We start from the raw sequence: 16,245 nt of genomic DNA on the forward strand, positions 1-16,245 counted from the left end.
AAGTCAGCAAAGAAATTAAACATTTGTAGCGCGATTTTCCTTCGCCTGAGTTAACTAAGCAGAGTACAGCAGCAATAGTTGCGGTAATGATTGAACAGAGGGAACACTGATAATAAAATCAAGTTTTATACGTTTTGGGTACGATAAATCTTCACCTGTGAACTTCTACTGCATCCACAGGCCAAAGATTTACTCTTTAAACGCGTAGCGGTGTCTGTGGGAGAACAATCAGGTCACAAACCTGCAAATATAACCGCGGCCAGTCGGCTCTGAAGAACAAATCAAGTACCAGCAACCTCTGCTAGACACAAACCATCAACAATAGCAAGGACAGACAACTGCTGGTAGCAGAACTCGTTTCATGTTATGTACGTTTAGCTGTACAAAACACAAACACGCACAAGACTAATTTGCACTGAAATATTTCAAAATAAATCAACTAAACAAACAAACGAAGACCTAAAACCCCGTTTCAATTACATTCATTTTCATTTATATTGCACCAAATCACAACAACAATTGCACTTTATATTGTAAGGTACTCAATAATACAGAGAAAAGCCCGACAAGAATTTGGCTACAGTAGGAAGGAAAAACTCCCTTTTAACGGGAAGAAACCTCAGCCAGAACCAGAGACTGGTTGAGGGTGTGGGGAGGGCTTTGAACTGGTTTCCAGGAATCTTGAGCAAACATTAACAGAAAACCCATTAAACTAAATATGAAAAAAAAAGACTGACCTTAAAAGGTGAAGGAAATTGCCTTCCCGGGTTTCCTCCGTGGCGTGAGCGATAAGCAGAGTTTGTCCTTTCCTTATAAGACTCCTAATTATTCAAAGTAACACTCAGGTATGCCATTCAGCTGGGTTAGTTACGACGTCGGGAGCAGCTTGGGAGAACAAGGAAACACAGACTGCTTCAGGTTGTCTTCCCAATCGACTCAAAGGTTTATTTGATACACAGCAGTTTATATAGATGAAAAAAGGTTCGTGTGTCAGCTTTCCCAGTTCAAACCGGTACAGACCAAATAAGGAAACGTCTTCCTGCCTTGTGAACAAAGAAGTATCCTGTGTGTAGTTTATCAGTTCAGCTATAATTTATGATCATCCCAGCAAAATACACTCCTAGACATAGAATACAGAGTTCTTTCATCAGTGAATTCTGAAACAAACCACCTAGCCTTTAACGAGCCTTTTCCAGGAGATAAAGAAAAAGGGAGGCTGGGAGTAAGGAAGTGGTCTCATCTCTGTGGTGTTTTCGACCTTGGGGTACCAGCTTGTGAGTCCTACACATTAATTCTTGGGTCACAGAGAAAGAGAAAAACAACTAGTAGTTGGGCCTTATTGAGTAACAGTTTTCCTGTATAAAACAATATCCTGTAAATGCTACTATGGTATCAAAATACCTAACAAAAGGGACTTGAAATGCTACACATATACAGGTTAATTTACACCACTCAGCCCTGCCCTCAGAAAGCGAGACAGATGGAACACGGTCTGAAGCTGGATTTAAGAAATAAGCGCTTAAAGTTCAAGTTTTAAAAACATGTTTAGCGGTTTAGCTAGCTGCACTCAAACAGGAAAATCCAGCTGTTAACGGTAATGCTAGCAGAGGCCGTTTTCTAGACCTCTCAATTCTTCAGAAGAGCTGCGTCAGACAAAACAAACTGTCAGTGGGTTTCCTCCCTTGGATGAAGACGTTGCTAGTAATGTAACTATTGGCCGGTCATCTGGAAATACAACAAATCCTCCCGCATGTAATATTTCCATCTCCACAGGAAATGACAAATACAAAATAATGAGGAGGTGCTAGAGGGATCAATATGTCTCACTCTTTTGTCACAGGCGTTCCTCAGCACGAAGCACCAACTGTTTATGTTACTCATTGATAAAGAAGAAGCTGGTAAAAGAAAACAAAAAACCCCCAAAAACCCCACAATCCTTCAGATACATGGCAGATTTTAAAATCATGACCATGAATGTCAGGAGATTACAAAACCCAACAAAGACAGCAGTAGTTTCTTCTTACCTGGCAACATTTGTTTTTGACATATGTTTGTTACAAGAAGGACATTTAAAAGATGATAGTGATATACTGCTGTTTTCCAGAGAATGGGTTAAGGGAGAATCCAGATTGGAGTGAGAGTGTGTGTCGATATTGACAGTAAAGAACATAGAATAATTAACATACACGCAGATGCAGAACCTCCAGTTCCTAAGGAGTTACTAGCCAATCTAGACATACGTTTCATGACAAATGAAGCTGTTCGGCATGAGCCCCCGCATCCTCAGGACCTTCTATCACTGTGCCATTGAGAGCATCCTCACTGGATGCATCACCACCTGGTATGGCAACAGCACCGCCTACAACTGCAAAGCTCTCCAGCGAGTAGTGCGGTGCTCTGAACGGATAATTGGAGGTGAGCTTCCCTCCCTCCAAGACATCTACAGGAAGCGGTGCCTGAGGAAAGCGGGGAGGATCATCAAGGACTCCAGTCACCCCAGCCATAAACTGTTCAGACTGCTTCCATCAGGAAGGAGGTTCTGCAGCATCCGGTCCCGTACCAGCAGACTGAGAGACAGCTTTTTCCATCAGGCCATCAGACTGCTGAACACGTCATAGACACCTCAGCTTCACTACTGGAACTTTAACATTATGCACTCCATACTGTACAGTAATGCCACTGTTTTGCACATGTCTCAACTCTGTATATTTTATTTTATATATTTTATTTATTGTTTACTCTATTTAATTTGTAAAATATGTGTACACACACACACACACACACACACACACACAGAAAAATATTTAGTATACACATCCAGAAATGCATATACTATTATATATTGTACATATATTTATTAGTTTCAGATGTAGCCATTCTTGTATTTTGCTTGTTTACATTATTGTATTTTGCACAACTCTGTTGCTTGTGAAGCTCGCACACAAGAATTTCACTCACATGTGCTGTACCAATGTACCTGCACATGTGATGTGACAATAAAAGTGATTTGATTTGATTTGATTTGTTGTGGAGGGTGATTTAAATGGCTCAGTAGACAGAGGTAAACATCTTTTGCTGCTAAAATTATTTATAAAGAATTTGCTTTACTAGACGATTTTAGGGAGATATGTAAGGATGATCCTGGAGATACTTGGGAAAACATTAGAGGAATAAAACCCCAGTTAGATTACATTTTTACTACAAGCAAATACGGTCTGCTAATATTTCTTCGTTTTTTGTTCATTCTTAGCGATAACAATTTTAGGTCCAGCTTTCAGCCCCTTTTAAAGGACCAGGAATCTATACTCCAACCTTGTGAATTGGTGGAAACATGCAAAACAAAGAATAAAATGCTATATAATAAAATATTGCAAAGAAAGATAAAAAATAAATAAATCAAAATTGATGTTAAATTCCACACAAAAAGAAATTGGCAATATATATTCTACTGACAATTCTAATGGTGTAAGTATGGATAGAGATTACTGCAGGACACTTTTTAGAAAAAAGCTTGTACATTTAAAGTGCAGAAGCAGGAATATATGCAAATGAAAGATGCTCTGCCTATTTTTTCAGAAAAGTCAAAATACATTGTAAAAGAAGATCAATAAAGGAACTGCAAAGGAATGATGGGGTCATGGCTAAAACAGGAGGAACTATTGGAGGAGGCTGCATCACATTGCACCCAACTTTTTCAAGTCACTTTTGAAATGGGGAGTACATATTTACATTTGTTTTTTGTTTTTTGTTTGTTTTGGGGTTTTTTTTTACCCTTGGATAAAAAAGGAAAATTAGAAACAGATATTACTAAAGAAGAACTATACATTGCTTTGAATTCAATGAAAAACAGGAAGGTGCCTGGAATAGATAGACTGAGACGAGAAATTTACATGACATTTTGGGATTTACTGAGAAGCCATTTGGGAGAGATTATCAATGAAATGAAATTGAAATGAAATTTATAGCAGTTAGGAAACGAGTAAGAGCATGCACACGTGTGATCTCTCTATTGTATAAAAATATTATGTGTGAAATACAAGATATTGTGTAAGACAATTGTAAACCGATTAGCTGCAGCCCTGCCATATATATTTGATAAAGATCAAACAAGTGGGGTTAAAGGAAAGAATATTTCATGGAACATCCAACTTCATATACATGTTTGGGCTTTTTAGAAGATAGACATTTGCCATCTGTATCACACTAGATCAAGAGGGGGCTTTTAATAGAGTTAATCATGGTTTTATAGAAGGGTCTGTGAAGGTTCTCAGTCATCCAGGTCATCGTAGTCTAAGGAGCTTGGAAAGAAAAGCGTCTGGACTTGTTTAAGTTGCTTGAAGACGTTTCACCTCTCATCCGAGAAGTTTCTTCAGTTCTAAGGTCAAATGGTGGAGAGTCCCAGATTTAAACCCAGTGGGAGTTTCCCCCCAAAGACGGACAAAGGACCCCCTGATGATCCTCTACCTAATCACATGAGCCAAGGTGTGAAAGCGGGTGTGGGTCACAATCAGCCAGGGTTTCGGGTGAGCTCATTGTGAAACCTGGCCCCACCCTATCATGTGATTTCCTGAGGTCAGATGGCCCAGGATGTGAGTGGGCATTAAGACGTCTGTGGCAGACAGTTGGTGTCGTAAACCACCGCCAACGATTATTTTGATAGTCGACTAGTCTCAGATTTTGTTTTTTGCGATTAGTCGACTAATCAGATCATCATCCATTGGACGTAAAACGTACAGCTTATTGCACCAGCAGCATCTGCTCTTATATAACTATCATTAGCTTACAGCTTTAAGTGTTTAAGGTGCTAACTAAAAATAAAGACAAGATGATAGTTTATTAAATTTGCAGATTGTTTCGGTGAAGTTTAATAAACTCCTTGCTATCTAAAATATAACAGGACACCGGAGTAAATTCTCCAGCATCTCACACTTCTGATAATCAGCTGTCTGCTTGACGTTTATTCAGCTGTGTAAAAACTATAACTTTGATCTCAGCCAAACCGATTTACTCAGGAACAAATAAAATAACATTTTTAAGTTATCTAAGTGACTTATATACGTTTAACCTGAGTAGCGAAAGACGTCGGTGGGTTTGAAAACGATTTGCCGGGAGTCCGGTGTTCTCACGGCTCTAGTGAGCCTAGCCCCCAGCTAGCTATCGAGCTAGTGGGTAACAGACGTCTCCGAAAACGTCGGAGCGCTTTTGAAAATATGTGGTGTCCTGATAAACTGAGCAGATATTTGAGGTTTACACAGCTACATTCTCGCCTGAAAATATGTTAAACGTTTATTTTGTGACCCAGAAAGAATAATAAGAGTAATATTAACACTAACTAGCTGCCGCCATCGTTGGAAACTGAGCAGGGCTGCGCTATGAATTCTGGGACTCAGCTTCTTCTTCTTCGGGGTTTAACGACATCTGGCATGCTTGTACATGCAGTGCTGCCATCTTCTGTTTCAGTCCGTTATTACACTCTTAAATCCTGCTACTTATTCCTGCGTCTTTTATGATCTTAGAAAGCTTCAAACGATTTTGATAGTCGACGTAATCGTGACTAGTGGACTAATCGTGGCAGCCCTATTGGCAACACTGCTGGGGAGTAAACTGGAATTAAACGAAACAGAAGCAGAGACCATCTGCACATGCACGGTACAGAGGTAGGGGGATCGGGTAGATCTGATCCCCTGAACTGTGACTGTTGTTCTTTTTCGTTTTTTTTGTCTACATTATATTGAAATGTTTCATTACTGCAAACATTTTAAGAGATACTTATCATTGCTAACATCTTAACAGATACTCTGACCGTAACTATCATAAAATGCTTTGAGCGGAAGTAGTGGCCTTTCGCACATGCGTTGTACGGATCGGGTAGTGACAAGCACAAAGTGTGAACACTTCCCTCCAGTCCAGAGACAAACCACACACCACCTAACAGAACTCTATCAGCCTCTAGTGGAGATTAGTGGGAACTTTATACTGTGGGAAGATTATACTGAACAACAGAAAGTCCTGTTTACTGTAGTACTTTACTACAAAGTCTTCATTCATTCAGTAACCTTTTCTCTAATAACAGAGCTTTCAGAGACTTGATAAACAGCAGGACACTATTATATCTAGGGCTGCTCAATTAATCGAATTTTAATCACGATTACGATCTGAGCTTTCAACGATCATTAAAAATGACTGAGCCGATTATTAGCACCTCCCTCGTGCTTTACTCTCGCGAGGTGGCAAATCGAGCGCACCTCTCTGCGTTTCGAACACGCGTCACATCAATTAAGAGTACCTGAAAGTAAAAGTAAAAGTAAAGTGTGCGTGTTAGTCCCCATAGGGTAATAGCTCCTCTGCATTTAACCCATTCACCCAGTGAAGCAGTGGGCAGCCACCAGTGCAGCGCCCGGGGAGCAGTGTGTAGGGACGGTACCTTGCTCAGGGGTACCTCAGGGTAGCCGTTCAGTGGAGTCGAACCCCCGACCTTCCGATCATGGGGCCACCACTCTACCTACTGAGCTATCCCTGCCCTGCAGGAGGAGAGCTAAGCAGACGTTATTTGGAGAGGAGAGGATAATGGCTGCTAAAGAAAGAATGCCGTTGGTTGAAAAGCGAGGTAAAACTACTTCAGTGGTGTGGAAACATTATGGGTTCGCGGAGTCCGACGTGGATCAAGTCGATATAGTGTGTAAACTTTGCTACGGTGTTGTAGCTGCACCACAGGGCAACACTACAAATTTATTCAATCATTTGAAGACAGCTCACAAAGTGACATACGATCAAACAATGAAGGAGCATAGAGAAAAACCCTCAACAACACATGCTTCATCCTCACAGACCTCCATTCACGCTACCATGTACAACGCGACTAAATATCCCACCAGCTCCCAGAGACACAAGGAGATAACAAAAGCGGTAACGTTTTTCCTCGCCAAAGACCAATGCTCAATTAACACAGTGGACACCCCCGGCTTTAAGAAACTAATCCACACTTTGGACAAACGGTATAACTTGCCATCTCGTCACTATTTTAGTCGAGTGGCGATTCCCGCTTTATATGACGAGTGTCATGATGGTGTCGCAAAGGAAGTGGCTACAGCCCAATATTTTGCCACCACAATGGACTTGTGGTCAAGCCGCACCACGGAGCCGTATTTGAGCCTCACGGTACATTTCATTGACATGGATTTCAACATGAAAACGAAATGTCTCCAGACATCATTTTTCCCAGAAGACCACACGGGGCAGAACATAGCTGCAGGTCTGAAACAAGCACTGGCTACGTGGGATCTGGAGGAGCGTAAACTCGTCTGTATAACCACAGACAACGCTGCAAATGTCATACTGGCTGCAGAACTGAATGGCTGGATGAGGCTCCAGTGCTTTGGGCACAGATTACATTTGGCCATAGGTGAGTAGGCCCAATTCCTACTGAATATGATGCATAATGTGATTTTCTTTCAACAAGTATACAACATAATGCTTCGAATGAATATAATAAATAAAAAACAATTTAAATTCAGAGATACTTTTATTCATTCTCACAGTCATACACATTTTCTATGAATTATACAAACACATAAATAAGCTACCATCACTTTTTCTTATTCATTCACACTCAAGGAAATGACAATCATCATCCTGATAATGCTTGTTTATATTTTTTATGTTTTTATAGAAAGAGCCATGAAAGATCACAGGATTGAGCGTGCAGTGGGGGTCTGCAAAAAAGTGGTCAGCACCTTTTCATTCAGTTGAAAAAAAAGAGAGAGCTGAAAAGGGCACAGATAGACCTCAAACTGCCAGACCACTCCTTAAAGACTGAATGTCCAACCAGATGGGGATCTAGGCAGGCCATGGTTTCCAGAGTCCTTGAGCAGCAGAAGGCCATTGCCCATGTCCTCTCCCAAGACAAAGGAACCAGGCACCTCATCCCCTCATGGCAGGACATTCATGTCCTTGAGGCCATCAACAAGACCTTGGGACCTCTGGTTGAATTCACTGATGCACTTTCTGGAGAGAAATATGTGAGTGTGTCTTTAATAAAACCAACACTCCACCTATTTAACAACTCAATCTTGGCTGAGCAAGATGATGACTTTATGAATTTATAGTAATTATTTAAGGATTGTATTTTAGAATGCCAAACCCGAGACAGATAAAACTGGTTCCTCATTCTGTGTTGCTGTCATTTTATATTTGTCCCATTAAAGGAGGCTGCAGTGATGGGGACACCCGTTGGTAACACGGAGGTTGCTGATGATGGTGCATCAAACCAAAAGAAGAGAAAAAAGGGCCTAAGCAGCTTCTTTAAGGCCCCTCACAGCACAGCTCCAGGTGCAGAACATGCTCTTCAACTGGACCAGGCCATAGCTTTTGAGCTTCAGGCCTACCTCCAGGCAGGGACCCTGGACACAGAGGAAGACCCACTGGGGTGGTGGAAGCTATCACAGAACCTCTTCCCACGACTCTCCATCCTGGCAAAGAAATATCTTTGCATCCCAGCCACAAGTGCCTCATCAGAAAGGGTCTTTAGTACTGGTGGAAATGTTGTCAACTGCCTGCGTGCATCCCTGAAGCCTGATCATGTCAATAGGCTGGTGTTTTTGGCTAAAAACCTTTGAAAGGTTGCAGGAACCATGTTTTGTTGAGCCATTTTGAGATTGTATGGGACTCGGGCCTACTAGTTTTTATTTATTTCTTATAAAAGGTACTACTTTCAGTGTTTAATTTTATTTTTGTTCAGGCAGCAACTTTAGTTGACATACCTCAATGTCAGTTTGATGCAATTGTGCATTGTGTGGCTACACAGCTTGCCTTGATGTTTGGTTATTTATATGCATAAATATTATGCAGTAGTTTGAAGTTCACTAAACATTAATGTTTACATTTTTTTTTTATATTGCAAACATTTGCACGGTTATCAGAATTTGCACATTATTTTATATTATTTTTTGACAATCTTTAAAGCAATTATTCAATGCATTGTTATTGTTAAATAAATATCGTGAAATAATTGTGCTCTCAATTTCATTGGAAATAATTGTGATTATCATTTTTGCCATAATCAAGCAGCCCTAATTATATTTGTTTCTTCTATTTCCTTTGAACATGTGATCAGGGGAGAGCGCGAACGCAGTCCCCCACTACCAGAAATTATGCAGTCGAGATTCCCACATTTGGGGAATTCGCAGGGGTCAGCACAACCGGAGTGCAATGGCTGAGCCTCGCCCTGGGTGAACCACCTTCTTGATCATGGTATCTCCCCTGCCAGGTAAGTATGAGTTGTTCACCTCACACATGGGGGACTCTTTCACACACAAACCCTGCACACTCACGGTGCTCACAATCTCACAATCAACACAAACACAGCCTGCAGGAGGCTGGGACTACACACTATTTATATACACAGGAAGGAGCTTCCAACAGAGCCACATCAGGTTATTTCGTTTTAATAAAATACGGGGAGTCTTTCCCATCATGCATTGCTGCATCTGCACAACAAAAGCTAATTGAAAGATCACAATAGTTAATCAATTTAACCTCCTTAAATTCACCAACAAACAGGAAGTTCAAGTAACTCCAAGTTAAATCAAACTGCAGCTGAAAACCTTGTGATTCACATTTGATGCTCAGGAAGAAAAAAATCAACAACAACACACAAAACACACACGTTTTCTGCTAACAGCACAACCACTTCCTGTTCTTTTGTCTTCTCCTGCTGGACAGCTGACTGTCCTACTCCTGCTGCCCCCTATTGTCCTGGAGTGGGAACGCTCACTTTTATGATGTGATGGGGTTAGATCTGAGATTTTGAGACACCTTCACACTGTGCTCAACTCCTTCAAGAGGAGGATGTAGATTTTGATAGTCAGAGGACCTTTGGACTGATTTTTTAGACATAAAAGTTCCACCAGATATTTGAAAAAAACAAAACAAAACAAGACTTAGAAACTAATATTACTTTAGATGACCTGTTGGTTTCTTTAAAATCTATTAAAGAGAAGATGGATGTTTACTTACACCTTCCGAGTGCGAAGTGTAACGCCGGCATTCTTCCTGACATATGCCACACAATTCATATCGTTATAATATCAACAACCCCTCAAATTATATTGGAAGCGAGATGAAGGCCTACAAAAGTTGGCATGCTTATCGGAATTTTGTCTTAAGATGAGTAACAAACCCCAGTATCTGTAATCTGCTTGGAACTGTAGTCACTGGATCAAGTGGACCACGGTCACTGCTGACATATTTCCCTGATTTTAATTATATTTTGATATTGACAGGTCTCTGTCCGTTATCCCTTACATTGTCAACGAGTCACTTAAAGGATCTCATTTTACATCTTATTTCTTTTGAGCATCTGGGAATATAACTTTCCATCTAGAGCAGGGCGATATGGCCAAAAATATTTATCACGATATATATTTGAAAATTTGCGATAACGATATAACTGACGATGTAATTGACACGAGACAAAATACAACTCCACAAGTTTACTAGCGCAAAAAACCCCATCCATTTATTTTCACTCAAACAAGCAGCTGTTTTTTTTTTAATGTGCATTAAAGCTATATAAAAATGTAACAGTGCAAATGCAAATTCCTTGCTGACAGTTTAACCAAAAGGCATTTCCAGTAGAAATGGGCTGACATATCCTGAGCATAACCATGTATAATATCCACTGAAGTTAAAAAGAGGTGCTTTGCTATATTATACTGTGATGTGCCAAATAAAAAAGTTAAATATGTAATTTTCGGACCATAAGGTGCACGGGATTATAAGGCACATTAAGCGAAACAAAGCATTCAGATAAATCAAACTTTATTCAACTTTATTTATCTTGCTTCCTCTACTTCTGTACCATTGATTCATTAATGCTGTATTCTATCCCAGCTGCTCTATTCCTGTGTTGTTGCAGTATATTATTTACTAACCTTGTATTGTGGATGGATTATCTCAGTTGTTCTCCTGACTGAAGTTTGGTCCGTTTACAGCAGGGCTGCCCAATCCCAGTCCTCAAGAGCTACTATCCTGCAGCTTTTAGATGCATCCCTACTCCAACACAGCTGAATCAAATGGTTTGATTACCTCTTCAGCATGCCATCATGTTTGGCAAAGGCCTGATAACAAGCCATTCATTTGATTCGGGTGTGTGGGAACAAGGATGCATCTAAAAGCTGCAGGACGGTAGCTCTCGAGGACTGGGATTGGGCACCCCTGGTTTACAGCATCCTGCCATGCGATTGCATTTGTCTCTAACCATCAGGAACCTTCACGTTAACTTTTATCGAGTGGAAAAGTGTTAGCGTTGATTCGTCCAGCTTCACTGTGTGTGTTATGCTAACATAGCTGTGTCGCTAGCGATCACGTAGCACATCATTATAAACCAGCTAGCCCAACTTCAGTAACCCTACAAACGTCACTGCTGTTTAGTTTCCTGTCTTCATTTATGTTGGAAGTGATAGCAGAGCTGTACGTTTGAATTTTTTCAGAAATCTCTCAGTCAGAACATGCAATATCATGCTTAGGTAACTAGCGAAACTAGCGAGCTAACTTCCGCTAACTTCCTGCTAGCTTCTAACTTCGTTAAGTGTAATAAATTCTGTTTTCATGGATGCCTGGATGTTAAACTTCATAGTTACACCTGGTAAAGCAGCAATGCTGATCGTTTTATTAAAGATGAAAGAATTTAGACAGTTTTTAACTCTCAGTGATGTTGTTCGTTTGACTTTGGGACATGAAGAGAAGGGAATTTATGACCCAGATTACTCCCAGATTTAGGAGCGCGTTAGTCCAACAAATACGGCAATAATGACGGGCTGCTTGCATGTTCTACAAAAAAATGTGTCTGACGGACAAATTCCAGTTCCACATCACTGAAGTGGCACCATTTTTACAAACTAATTCTGGTTCATCCGTTTCACTCAATGATCCGCTTTCTCCCTTCTCATTCTCTGTTGCCGCCATGCTTTTTCGGCCATGTGCGTATGAAAACAAAGGCACTGTGCATGCGTGTTTTATCCATATTCTATCGTGATATTACATTTTCTTATCGTTGCCTAACATTGTACCGGTATTACCATGAACGGTATAATATGGCCCAGCCCTATTGCCATCTGTCCTTAATTGCATCCCAGCCCCATATTTCTGCAATTTCCATCTCAACCCACTTAAAGAGTCCATTCTCGGCCCACTTATGAAAATCCTTTGTTGTAGCCCGTCTTGTATACCATAATTTAACTTTAATCAAAGATATCAAATTCACTACTAGCAACAGATATTCTTTCTTTACATGTATTCATGTCAAAAAATACAATATCTTCATAAGTAAATAAGGTAAGGCAAGCAAATAGTCTTTTCAATAGGTTTCAAAGGGATCTAACGAACAGGCAATCCCACGATCTTATCTTCAGCCAAAGGTGAGTAATTAAAAAAATTCAGAGGAATAGGAAGTCAAAATCTGAGAAACACTTGACATTTATGAATATATCTTTGAGACACTAAGGTGTACAAGTTGCTGTAATAAAGCACGTCCAACTTTAAAGGGATATGTGGAATACTTTTACCGCCATTCTCTATAGATTGATAAAGAGTTTCCTGTTTAATATATTCATTACCACTCTAAAACAAACTAAACATTGACCTTGTCATTTCTTTTCTAACTAATTCATGCATGGCGAATATGCAAGCTGGTGTAGCAGGATAGGAAGTATATCCATTCTCGTCGCCAGTATTTTGCTACAAAAAATTGTGACTGGTTGCAGTTACACTGCTAATAAATCCAGCTAGTAAAGCTTTCGTTGTTTTTCCACATGTTTAGGGGGGTGCACCGTTCCTGGAGATACTGCAATACCAGGTCGATGCGTGGAGTGGACGGAGCAAGCCCCTATTCCATCTCCCTGTTCCAAAAATCAATTTAATATATGGTCCCCGGGTAGGGGACGTATCAGATATTAAACTGATAAGAACAGATACTACACTTGATCTTAGCCAAAAGGCCGAGAAGCGATACCGGGAATACGTCGGAGCAGACGGAGTCACTCCCCGCACAGTCTCCCTCACTCACGGTTCGGAAACTAAACCGCTCGCCATTTCAGGCCATCGTATAAAACAGCAACCATGAGATCATTAGATAACGTATAACCAGTGTAATGTCGATGTATGTTATTTGAATCTGCTAGCTTTAGCAAATATACCTTCTTCTGTCTTCTTAGACACGTGGTACGCTTTAGTCCAATAGGAAGCAGAAAAGCAAAAAACAAGAAATAAACATAATAAATTTAGGTTACATTCATGACAACACTCACGCTTATCACGCTAAATATGAGTGTTATTTTAACTTCATTAAACGTAATAAATTTCTGGTAAAGTAAATTAATGTTTTTACGTTTCTCGTTAAGAAAAAACAAACTTTACTAGCGGTCTCTGGTGGCGCGGAGGGCGAACTACACTCTTTATGTTACATGCTCCGCTATTATGAAAAAAATTAACCACTCGGTGACAAACCGCAAATATTAACGCAAATCTTTCTCTTTTTGTTCTGGCTCGAGTTTTCCTTGCAGAACACCCTCTACATGACAGCAGCAGATACCAGTCAAAGTCTGACAACATCCTACCGCTAACATGCGACAAAGTAAAGTTAGCACATACTTTGAGTCAACAAACTTCATAAAAGTCTCCCGTAAATCCATCTGTCTGAGAACTAAACACGCTATAAATATTCTGCAGGCGCGCCTGGTGTGAGGAAGAAGTCATTATCACGAAAATGGCGACTGTGGTTGAGACCTCCTCACCTAGGGTTGCCAACTCCCTGAAAAATAAATAAGGGACACCTCGTGGCCAGGGCCGGGCGACCCAGTTGTCTTCACCCTTCCCAGTGTGGTGAATTTTCTAGCTCTTTTTTTGTGTGTGAAATTATTTTTTTTAACCATTTGACTTGAAGTTGATTTAAGTACATGCATATTCTATTCTTTGTGATATGAACACATGGGAAACAAATTATCATTTAGCCATTTATCTTTAGCTCAAAATGACAACATTAACACATAAAACAGGTCTCCTTCTTAAACAGAAGCCTGTCATGCTTAACTTTTGAGAATAAAAGTAAATCTTTCTTTAAAAGCACTCTGTCCTGCTTAACTTAAAATAATAGAAAACAATAGAAAGAAAAACATTCTTGTAACAGTGCACATTTAGTGCATTTAGTACAATTGGCTTCAGTTGAGGTATTATTTCAGCTTTTCTAATGCTAATCAGCTGCTCCTGTTTGTAAACCCGCTTGTTCCCATGATTACGCATCATAACTCATCATCATTATTCATCTATGTATTACTTTTATGTATTAGTCATCAATTTGTTGTAATCATCTATCCTTGCAGTTGTTTCTTACACAAAATAAGTTATATTATCACACTTCTGGCCACATAGCGCTGATATTCACTGCACATGCCCATATTAACTTTTTCCAGCCAGGTGTTTTCCTTTTCCCATTCTTCCCGTTCTCTGAGGGGAACAAACATTGCTGCTCTAATGCTGGGCTCACACTGTGCGGTTTTTGGCCCATTTTGAGCCGATTTTTGAGTCGTGCGACGGTTTTGGCGATCGGCCCGATTTTGGCCTTCATCGTGCGTCGTGTAGTATACGTGGGGTAACGAGAAGTGATTAACACCTCACGACCAGCTCCCGATCATCAATCGCTCGTGAGGGTGTCACCACAGCCGCTCACACTGCTCATGCGCAAACACGTAAACGTCGGTGAAAAAGATGGAGCAGCACGGCTGTGCAGCGTGTGATCTGGACACAAGCGATGGAGGCACAACTTGTAGAACTTTGGAAAGCTCATCCGAGCCTTTTCGATGTGGCCCCACAAAATTATCACGACCACAACAACCGTGAAAATAGTTGGATTTACACTGCTGCTCAATCACAGCTGCCTGATCATGTTTTTCATTAGCAATTTAGCAAAGTTGATGGTGGTGGTGTGCGTGTCTGTGTGAGTGAAAGACTGAGAGAGCGAGCGACAGATTGTCTGTTATAACCTTCATGTTATGGAGGCACAGTGTGAGCACTCAGGTCGCATCAGAGCATCGGGCGGTATAGTGTGAGACCTGCATCGTGACCTACCAACTTCTAACCCCTGCGAGTCAATCGTGCAGTTTGAGCAGGAGCTGAATAACGTGACTGAAAAAAATCGCACAGTGTCTGCCCAGCTTTAGGTGTACTGTCGTCCGAGACTTGCACCGCAGTGTCGGCGTTTGTTTCCCTGTTGGCCATGCTTCTTGTTGTGGTCATCTGTTGTCTTCCGGTATTTTCTCCGCAAGCGACCTTTCCTCGACCAATGAGATGAGCAGTAATCTGAATTGTCATACTCGAATTGTCATAAGTGTGCTGTCAGCTCATTGGTCACAAAGCAGGAGAGGGGCTGGGAATTATGTTTTCAAACAAAGCGTTAATTCCATTAAAAGTTATAGGCCACTTTTGATTCTCACTGTATTACGGGACAAAGTGCGTCCCTTATTAGCTCAATACGGGACGTGTACTTTTGTTTCTAAATACGGGACGATTCCGTATTTTAAGGGACGGTTGGCAACCCTATCCTCACCCCACAAATCCATGAAGAGCCGTGAGTTGGTAAACCCAAACAAACCTTTTAAATACTACCCGAAAAACAGAAAGGGTGTTTTTTTAATTGATACAGTGGTCTCAATGTGAATTAATAATTATAAATTATAAAGTTATTAGGTAGAAATTGACTTACTAAAAGTCTCCTCCAACCTGCTAATTGATGCTCAGGTGGCGTCAAACTGTAGCAAGTCAAACTAACGGCACCTGGGTTTGAGCATGCGCACTAGTCCTGATTTTGACTTTACAAACTACACATCAGCCGTTACGGTTAATCAATATATGTTATATAAAATATACTCAGTTCTGACATATAAGCAATAATAGCTGTTAGTATGTCTGTCATGTAAACAGTTTATCTAAAATACAAAGCAAACGAAAAGACTGCATATAGATGCTTAATGCAGCCTCTTCTCAAATAATGCTCTGCTGTTCTCAATTTGTTCGATCATTATGTCGGAAATTCTAAATAATTTTAAATCTTAGGTTTTCATATCTACGACTAAAGAGGTTTAGTCACTACTGAGAGACTTTGCCATTATTTTTGATGGATTAAGAGAAAATTTATTTAAAGAAACCTGCATGATTTTTATCCAAAAGAGCCTCAATTGACCTAAAAGCTTTGTT

The sequence above is a fragment of the Aulonocara stuartgranti genome, assembly GCF_965226115.1.
Source record: "Aulonocara stuartgranti genome assembly, chromosome: 14".
In the NCBI taxonomy this organism is placed as follows: Eukaryota; Metazoa; Chordata; class Actinopteri; order Cichliformes; family Cichlidae; genus Aulonocara; species Aulonocara stuartgranti.